Source organism: Plecotus auritus, assembly GCF_963455305.1.
Source record: "Plecotus auritus genome assembly, chromosome: 4".
Classification (NCBI taxonomy): Eukaryota; Metazoa; Chordata; class Mammalia; order Chiroptera; family Vespertilionidae; genus Plecotus; species Plecotus auritus.
Window position 1 is genome coordinate 185,928,655 of NC_137775.1, and position 9,167 is coordinate 185,937,821.

The 9,167-nt window shown below is 41.7% G+C and overlaps 1 pseudogene across 1 annotated transcript; it reads left to right on the forward strand.

Moving 5' to 3' along the window:
• The first annotated feature begins 449 nt into the window (after positions 1-449).
• LOC308246645 (metallothionein-2-like) lies at positions 450-738 on the forward strand (annotated as a pseudogene). Its single transcript has one exon. The product of its transcript is annotated as a metallothionein-2-like (transcript).
• The last annotated feature ends 8,429 nt before the right edge of the window (positions 739-9,167 follow it).

A 9,167-nucleotide genomic window follows, 5' to 3' on the forward strand; every position in this document is an offset into this window, starting at 1 on the left:
TTTTGCTCTGAAGGCTTTCTACTGATTGACTGAGGTCCACCCACATCACCAAGTATAACCTTTACTTTAAATGTTACCCTTTAAAGTAACTGATTTTATTTTATTTATTTATGTTTTAATATATTTTTATTGATTTCAGAGAAGAAGGGAGAGGGAGAGAGAGATAGAAATACCAATGACGAGAGAGAATCATTGATTGGCTGCCTCTTGCATGCCCCCTACTGGGGATCAAGCCCAAAACCCAGGCATGTGCCCTTGACCAGAATTGAACCCGGTTCCTTTCAGTCTACAGGCCAACGTTCTATCCACTGAGTCAAACCAGCTAGGGTTAAGTCAACTGATTTTAGATGGTAATCACATCTACAAAATACCTTCACAACCACGCGTTGGACAAGAACGAGTACCCTTTCTTCTCTTGCTTTGCATCTCAAGCCTCACCTCTGATGGAAATGGACCCCAACTGCTCCTGCGCCACTGGTGGCTCCTGCGCCTGTGACAGCAAATGCAAAGAGTGCAAATGCACCTCCTGCAAGAAGAGCTGCTGCCCCTGCTGCCCCGTGGCTGTGCCAAGTGCGCCCAGGGCTGCATCTGCAAAGGAGCCTCCGACAAGTGCGGCTGCTGTGCGTGACGTGGGGAGAGCCTGCCCCGGATGTAAATAGAGAAATGTCCACAAACCTGCATTTTCAGATATTTTTTCATAAACCCTGACCCAGTTGCTATGTCCCTTTTTGTATGAAATATTTGAATGACAATAAATGTTTCGAGACTCAAAAAGAAAACAACACCAACAACCTTCACAGCAACATATAGATTAGTGTTTCATTAATCTAGCTAGCCAAGTTGATACATAAAACTAATCATTATAATGCTCACCTATTCATCCATTTAATGGGGCCATAGGGCATTTGGGTATTAGGATTGGAATAGCTTGGGCCATTTGCCCACCCAATGGTCATAGGTAGGGACTCAAGAATACAAATGAGATTAGCCTATATATGAACACCTTTAAACCCATAAACCACCTCACTGTCCTATCCAGGGGTCCAAGAGACGGCTTCGACACTGGGCCAGAAGCTGACCTAGAACACGTCTTGTCAGTTCCTAAACTTGGCCTCCACAGCGCCACATGGATGGGAAATAAGGACTCGGGATGCTGCTTTACTCAGTTTATAATGGCAAGGCAACCTCAGTAAGTGTGGCTTTTTCTTTTTGTCTTGCCTTTTGGATAATACTTTGCTTCTCATGGTCCCCAAGGATTAATAAAATGTACAGGAGAAAAAAACTAAATAGATTCATGCTATAAAGTATTTATTATTAATAGATAATACAATAATCAATACAATCAACATTGCTATAATTTTCAGTGTTTGTGATTCATGCCCTCTTCTCTATCCCACAGAGTTACACGTTATTAATTCACTCAAAGGCTATGTTTTCAATGCAGCTGTAGCAATGTTCACAACTTAGGAGACCACATACTGCCACTTTCAACACAAAAGCTTCTTGACCTCCCTAGTTGCCCCAATGCCTTCTTTATATTTTTCTACCCTGTCCCCTCTTCCCACTCTTGCTTGTTTATCTACTTCTCTGTCTCATTCTGCTTGAAACGGAAACAAATAGAGTTTAAGTGACTTGCCCCAAGTCAGCGTCTCCTAACTTCTAGTCCAAAGCCAAAGGGTGGTTCACAAACCCCCAGTATCAGCATCGCCACAGAGGCTGTGAGGAACGAAATTATTAGACTTACAAATCAGGTTCATCAGGACACCAGGCTCACTGAATTAGGTTCGCTGGGGGTGGGATCCAGGAACCTGTTCTAACAAGCACCCTAGGGAACTCATGCACCACCAAAGTTCAAGAACCACTGCTTTAGGCCACCCATCTTGGTCTACTCAGTGCATGCTGGGGATTTGGCTTGACCATCTCACTGTCCTGTGTCCTCCCAGAAGAACCTCACACTAAGACCTTGAACCCTTCTGTTCTGTATCGTGAGGTAATCCACCACACCAATCAGCATGTGCATTGCCCTAAGGCCGTGGTCGGCAAACTGCGGCTCGCGAGCCACATGCGGCTCTTTGGCCCCTTCAGTGTGGCTCTTCCACAAAATACCATGGCCTGAGTGAGTCTATTTTGAAGAAGTGGCGTTAGAAGAAGTTTAAGTTTAAAAAATTTGGCTCTCAAAAGAAATTTCAATCGTTGTATGTTGATATTTGGCTCTGTTGACTGATGAGCTTGCCGACCACTGCCCTAAGGGAGTGTTTCTCAACCAGGGGTGAGTTTGTTCCACAGGGGACATTAGGCAATGTCCATAGACATTTTTGTTTGTCATGACTTCAGTGTAGATGACACTACTGGCATCTATTCAGCCAAGGCCAGGGATGCTGCTTAGCATCTTACAAAGCACAAGAGAGCTCCTCACAACAAAAATTATCCAGCCCAGAATAAATATCAGTAGTGCTGAAGTTGAGAAACGAGAAACCCTGCTTCAGAGAATCCTAACAATTGATGACCAAGATGCCTCAAGGTGACATTTTGACCTACTCCTCCCCTTCTCCACTGCCCACGTTATTAATAGCCGCTTAGAAATGGCAAAGTTTGCTTGCTAGGCAGAGAAGTATTTGGATTTTGAACTTGAATCAGCAAAAGAAACTGCCACTTAATAGTGGAATCACAATATATCATTCCACAGTCATCCATCATCTTCCTCATTTAAAAAAATGGAATAAGTCAACATCACCCCCATTAATATTTCACATATGTACATTGTACATTTAATAAAATGTATGCCTTTTAAAAGCCATAATGTCCCCACTAAGACTTGTATGTGATACCATATAATTTTTCTGGAAACTGGAATCTGGCTTGGAGAATGACTTCAATTTGTTTTCCAGACACATGTGATATAAATCATTATATCACCAGCTCTGATCACCAGACCAGTGCTGGCCCGCAATAGATGTTTCTCAGCCTGCAAACCTTTTACCACAGAAAGTTCTTATTTTTTAAAAGCTATAAACTAAAGCCATGACCTTTAACAGGCAATGAAACTTACAATATTACTTTGGAAGTTCTAATTTGTATTATATTTTAGCAATAAAATAAATAATTGAATAGAGAAAATATAAGAGGAATTGTGCTTGTCTTGGCCTAGTGTCCCCCAAAGCAATATCTGAGGTGAATGTTTATGATGAGTAGTTTATTTGAGAACGTGACTGCAGAGAGGAAAAGCTAGGGATGAGGGAAGGAAATGGGGAAGGAGGGGAATCCAGCCCCAAGCCTGCACCAGAACTTGGCCACCCAGTGGATGACTGGTCACTTCATACCATGAGCCTTTGGAGAGCCTTATGAAATGTGTCTCAGAGGCATCAGTAAGTCTGAGTAAGAAGGGGGAAGCGTGGGTCTGCTAGCTGCCAGTCCCATAGGTCAGGGTTGTTGTACAGGTGTCTGCCTCTACAGATTTCACCTGTGAGTGCTAATTGTTCCAGGGATGCCCACGGATAGGAAGTGAGAGGGACCTCAAACAATAAAATAGGAGATTGCACCTGCAAGAAACTGTGGAAGCCAGTGCAGGACTTGTCCCTGTAGAGGCAGCTACAATGAGAGGTAAGGCCAAGAGTAATTGAAGAGGTAAGTGAACCAGAGGTGTCTGAAAGAAATAAATACGTATGCACACACTAAGTACTTACATAATATTTGGTAATGATAACAGGTCTTTTCAATATTTTTCTTATCTACAGTTCTGTGTTGCCTAAAGCGTACAATTTCTCTTATTTTGGCTTCATTGGAAGGGAATTAGCATATGACATTGAAATATGTGGCTGAACTTGTACTGGACAAAGTGTGTCTTCCCAGTGGATGGTAGCTTCTTGTATTCTTTGGATGCAATATTCAATATTGACTCTTTCTAGTATTTAGACTTTGGATCTGATTACTGTTTAAATCCTGTCCGTACAATATACTAGTTGTGTGACCTTGGGCAGGATATTTAACCCTCTGTGCTCCAATTTCCTCACCAGTAAAGTGGAGACAATAATAGCACCCACCACATAAGGTTATTATGGGAACAATGAATTAAACATGAAAAACACTAGGTGCCTGGCACACAGTAGGAGCTCCTAATATCTGAACCACTCATAACTAATAAATGTTAGCTGTTATTATTATTATTTTTATTCACACCTAACCAAACTGTATGGAAGAAGATGGAAAAAGATAGAGGATGGAATTAGTTGACCTAACTTTTCTTGAAACATTTCCTATCACTGAGTAATCTCCCATGAATTTGTAAGCTAAGCAAACACTTTTAATTGCATGCCTTTTGTTTGGTTTTTAAGCACTTTGCTTACCCTAAGTTTTATTCAGCAATAAACTTGTAATGTACTTTAGAGAGCACTTAGTATGTCATTTGAGAATTGCTGAGTCAGGCTAGGGAGATATTGAACAGCACAGTCATTAAAGTAAAATCCAAGAAATGTTCAAAGTAAAACATGATTCCATGACCCTGGATGAGTGGAGTTTGAGGACACATTTGCAGCCATGTGGCCAGAGGACGGGAAAATCCTCAGCTAAGACAAATCAGAAACGGTGTCTGTGCACCTACCTTGCACTAAGTGCTGTGTTCAGACCAAACGTACCCGCTAGGTGGGAGAGTCTCCAACTCAAGGAACTCGTGGCCGAGTAACCCTGCTACTTAGTCTTCACACCAAAACTATAAACCGAGTACATGGACCAAGACTCACGTTCTGTCTGAGGGAAGAGATAGCAGGTGATTGAGCACCCATTATGTACCAGTTTGCAGCCTCCTTACAAGAAATGTGTTCTCATTTCCATTCTACATTTCCAATGTAACATCCCTAGTGTTCCAGAAGTTGAGCTAGCAATCTTTAAAAGGGCATAAAGATAATAAGCCAAAGCAGAATTGTGACCCCTGTCTCTAACATTCAGGTCATCATGTTGCCTATCACAGCTGGCCTTTCAGCTCTAGCCGGCCAATGACAATGTAAGATCACTAGCTTGGTGTCAGCCATTTCTGAGCCTGGCAGTGACAGAAAAATGCTGGTGATCGTTCAGGGCCATGAGTTGGACAGGGCAGATGAAACAGCTGATACCAGTTAGAAACATAAATTGGGAGGTTCTGGCCAACTTAAAAATAAACAAATCATATGCATGTTCATCCACAAGTTGGAGTGGAACCATCTATTCAATCAACTAATTGCCTCTCAGTGTCTATTGCAAATTAATGAATAATAACTTCTGGAACACTAGGGATCTTATTTTGGATCTGCTGTCTATTCCAAATCCATGGTCAAGGGCCACCATTAAAAAAAAAAAAAAGTGTTGGGCTCTCTCAGCTGAGACTATTAAAGAGTCTACTCCTTTGAGCAGCCTTATTCCACTCTCATACCCTCCCCCCAAACAGTGGGTTATTAATCTGGGCATATATGAAATACCTGCAGAAGACAGCATTCTTTCCATAACTTTGAGTGCTTACTACTATGGCGCGTACGTGTGTGTATATGCAATTATATATATGCATGTACATAGATAACATATACAAATATGAATATATTTACTCTGACACTGTGGTTTTATATAACAGTCCTGCCTTGAGAGACAGTATATTTCTCTCCCCATTTATTTATTTTTAATACATTTTTATTGATTTCAGAGAGGAAGGGAAAGGGAGAGAGAGATAGAAACATCAATGATGAAAGAGAATCATCAATCAGCTGCCTCCTGCACGACCCCCACAGGGGATTGAGCCCACAACCCAGGCATGTGCCCTTGACCGGAATCGAACCTGAGACCCTTCAGTCCGCAGGCTGACGCTCTATCCACTGAGCCAAACCAGTTAGGGCTCCCCATTTATTCATTTATTTGGCAAATATGTACCGAGTACCTGGTCTGCTGACATAATGATATGATCACCCTGTGAGGTTTCCTAGGGCCTGGCCTTACTTGGAGCAAGGCACCTGCGAGTTTCCATACCTTCTTTCTACATTAATCACACCTACTCCAATTATAACAGGTATCAGTTATGCCACGTAACTCACGGTGCAGGTACTGTAACTTTTATTCCAAGTTTCCATAATTTAAGAATTGGCTTGTTCCCCACATCTGTCTTCCCTGGGTTGTCAAAGGGAAAACAAAAACGGAGCAAAAGAAGCCTTACACAGTCCCAGGTACCTGAGGAAGAGGTTGGGGAGAGAAGGGGAAGGAAGGGCTTGACAGTCTGACTTCCACAACCAAGAAGCGAAGGTCCCCGTTCGCTGTTGCTGTTACCCCCAGAATGCCGCTGTCCCTCTTTGGGTCTCCACTGTCTCCAAGCTGCTCCAGCAATAGGGCATCTTGGCTCCCCAGGCTGGTGAGCCCCACAAGGAGGATGACATTCATGCAGGAGATTCTCGCTCTTCTCACCTAGGTTCCCAAGCCTGGGACACTGAGTGCTAGGTCCTTGAGGAACGCACCCACCCACTGACCATTCAGTCTAAAGTCTGTGCCCTGGGTGTGCTGCCCTCAAGTGCTTCTGGGTGTTCTTGGAACAACACCCGCCCCCTCTATTTCTCATCTTAAAGCTGGGAGCTATTTTTTTTTCTTTTAAATTCTTAAAAACACAAATCTCCCTGCCTACCAACCTTGGAAAATAAATCTGAATTCTTCCAAGGGACTTAGGGTCCCCAAGATCCAGGAACGTTTCTATATTTAATCATGACCTATTCTTTTAATACCTTAGGGCAGTGGTCGGCAAGCTCATTAGTCAACAGAGCCAAATATCAACAGTACAACGATTGAAATTTCTTTTGAGAGCCAAATTTTTTAAACTTAAACTTCTTCTAACGCTACTTCTTCAAAATTGACTCGCCCAGTCCATGGTATTTTGTGGAAGAGCCACATTCAAGGGGCCAAAGAGCCTCATGTGGCTCACGAGCCGCAGTTTGCCGACCACGGCCTTAGGGGAAATGAACCTGAGGAGAGTATTAATGTAACTTACATGCCTGGAAATATTGTTTTATTGATGACCCAGCAGGTTATAGCTGGCATGGTCAAATTGGCATATTCGAAGAAGACAATGAAAAGACTGTTTACTAAGGGGTAGCCAGTATGTTGGAAAAATCTCAAGGTGCATTCTTTTTCCATTGCTGCATAACAAGTTGCCCTAAAACTTAGAAGCTTAAAGCAACACACGTTTGTTTCCTCCCGTTTCTCTGGGTCAGGAATTCAGGCACAGCTTAGAGAGTTGCAAGTCTCCTTGGAAGACTTGACTGAGGATGAAGAGGCGCTTCCATGCTCACTCACATAGTTGTAGCCACGCCTGACCCCAGGCCATGAGGGCCTCTGCATAGACTTACATGCAGCTGTAAGAAATCATAGCGAGAAATCCCAAGCACCCCTTTACCCAGTCTTCCTCAATGTAACACATAGCAAAACTACAGTAGAATGTCATACCCCGAATACTGTCATTGATCCAGTCAAGATGCTGAACACTTTTGTCACCACAAGGATTCCTCACGTTGCCTTGTGTAGCCACACCCACTTTCCTCACACTCCTACCGACTCCTTAACCTCTGGCAACCACTACTCTGCTGTGTTTTCCCATGATTTTGTCATTTTGAGAACTTTATATTAATGAGTATGTAACGTCTTAGGATTGGCATTTTTTAAACTCAGCAGAATTCTCCAGCGAGTAATCCAAATTGTTGTGCTTATGAATAATTTGTTGCTTTTTATTGCTGAGAAGTAGTCCTTGGTATGAAGTACCATAGTTTGTTAACCATTCACTCATTGAAGAATATCCGGGTTGTTTTCAGTATTTGCCTTTTAAGAATAAAGCTGTTCAGATGATTTGGGGACAGGTTTTTGAGTGAACATAAGATTTCATTTCTCTGGGATAAATGCCCAGTGGTATAATCACTGGGTCATATGGTTGTTATATGTTTAATTTTTAGAGAAGCTGACAAACTATTTTACAGAGTATCTGTGCTGTTGAACATTCTCATCAGCCTTGTATGAGTGATCTGATTCCTGCACATCCTTGCCAGCATTTGATGCTGTCATAATTTTTTATTTGTTCCATTCTGACAGGCATTTAGTGCTATCTCATTGGGGTTTTAATTTGAATTTTCCTAACAGCTAATGATGTTGAACATCTTTTTATGTGTTTATTTGCCATCTGTGTATCCTCTTCAGTGAATGTCCTTTTGTGTCTTTTGCCCATTTTCTAGTGGACTGTTTTTGTGGGGTTTTGTGTGTTTTTTTGAGAATTCTAGATACTAGTCTTTTCTCATCTATATAGCTTGCAAATACTTACTTCCATTATGGGACTTATCTTTTTATCCTCTTAACAGGGTCCTTCACAGAGCAGAAGTTGTTAGTGTTGATGATGAAGTTCATTTTATCAATTTTTTCATATTGATCATGTTTTTGGTAGCAAGTCTAAGAACTCTTTTTCTAGCACTGGATCATGACAATTTTATCCTGCTTTTTAATAGAACTTTCGTGGTTTTACATTTAAACCGGCCGTTCATTTTGAGTTCATTTTTGTATTAGGTGTGGGGTGTGGACAGAAGTTTAGTGTGCCACCTGTGGCTATCCAGTTGATCCAGCATATGTGTATAAGAAGCCATCCTGCCTCCAAGGAAATGTTTTTGCAACTTTGTCGAGAACCTGCTGGAAATATTTTTGTGGGTCTATTTCTGAGTTCTCCATTCTGTTCTATTGACCTCTTGTCTATCCTTCGGTCAATACCACACAGTCTTGATTATTCTGATTCCTCCTACATTATTCTTTTTCAATATTACCTTTGCTCTCTATTCCTTCCATGTTTCTATATAAATTTTAAAATAATCTTATCTATAGCTACAAAAATATTGCTGGAATTTGGGTAGGAATTGCATTAAACCGGTTATCAGCTTGCATGAGGTTGAAAAGACATCAGTGAGCCATCTTTCTCTGGGCCCTTCCATTCTGCTGGTGCCTGAGATTTTAGGGAAGACCATGGTCCGCAGCATAACTAACTGGATAAGTGACTCTGAGTCTGTTCAGACGCAAGTCTCCGCAAAACTGTGCCAAGTTCTATATTTGGTCTAAGTTTGAGAGATGTTAAAGGAACTATTCTTTTTAAAAAATATATTTTTAAATATATTTTATTGACTTTTATACAGAGAGGAAGG